Raw genomic sequence first — 1,025 nt, 5'->3', positions numbered from 1 at the left:
CTTGGGGCGGGAGAATCCGGGGGCTTGCGACTGGCGCTTGCCGCAGTCTGCTCCGGGGTCCCCTCCGCCCCTCACTTGACAGGTTGTGTAACGCGTGTTATGGGGGCGGGGTGAGCCCAATTTTGTCGAAGACTACTAAGGGCTGTGGCTTTGGCTTGGTCCTGCAGAAAGTCCCCTTTGGTCCCTATTTAGAGACAGTCCCACCCCCACCCTGCGGTCCCGGCACGTCCCCGCACGGGTTTCTGAGGAGCGGCGCCCCGCTGGTGCCTGGCGCCTTCCGAGGCCTCGACGATGCAGCGCGCAGCGTTGCTGAGGCGCTGCTGGGTTGGGGGCCGGGCGCGGCGCGGCCTGCCTTTCCACCCCTCTCACCGTTCCCCTTTGTAGGTTGTTGAGACCAAACCCTCCACTGTGTGCTTTGGAAGCCCTGAGGTTCAGGGCAGAGAACAAGGTGTGAAATCAGCGATGGATGGTTTGTGCTGAACTGTATTCTCTGTTTACAACTTGTCGCCTTGTGGGTTTGATAGGAAACTGACTCGGATCACCCGAGATGACAGTGCAGAGTTACAGCGCTGCTTCCTTTCTGAGTTACAGTTTCCTAATTGCAGGTATTAAAAGATTCCTCCTCTCCTGTAAAACGAACACTTTCTTGGCTTTACTCTCATCCCCCTCCCCCCTCCCCCCTCCCTTGTACCATTTTAGTTTTAAATGAGTATAATTCCTTTTCTCGGGAATTTCCCGTTATAGAAACAACATTTAATACACATGAATGTGAATGTTGAGATCTAAACCCCTTTGCCCTTCCAGCATGCTCAAGTGTCTGAAGGTCCTGCACAGTAACATTCAGAGGACATCATCTTTGGCAATCTTCCTTGTTTGTATTTTCACCCCTTCCCTTCAAGTATTCAAAGTTGTAGTAGAGCTTGCATATAACAATTTGTAATTAGAAAAGGCTGTAGCACATTCTTCTTGATCACTTCCCTTTATGCCTAGGTTTGAATCTTTATGTAAATTAAACGGGCTCTTTT

This window comes from Echinops telfairi, unplaced genomic scaffold (genome assembly GCF_000313985.2).
Source record: "Echinops telfairi isolate 266 unplaced genomic scaffold, ASM31398v2 ScPeMD7_7429;HRSCAF=8467, whole genome shotgun sequence".
Classification (NCBI taxonomy): Eukaryota; Metazoa; Chordata; class Mammalia; order Afrosoricida; family Tenrecidae; genus Echinops; species Echinops telfairi.
This window is presented reverse-complemented; position numbering follows the sequence as displayed.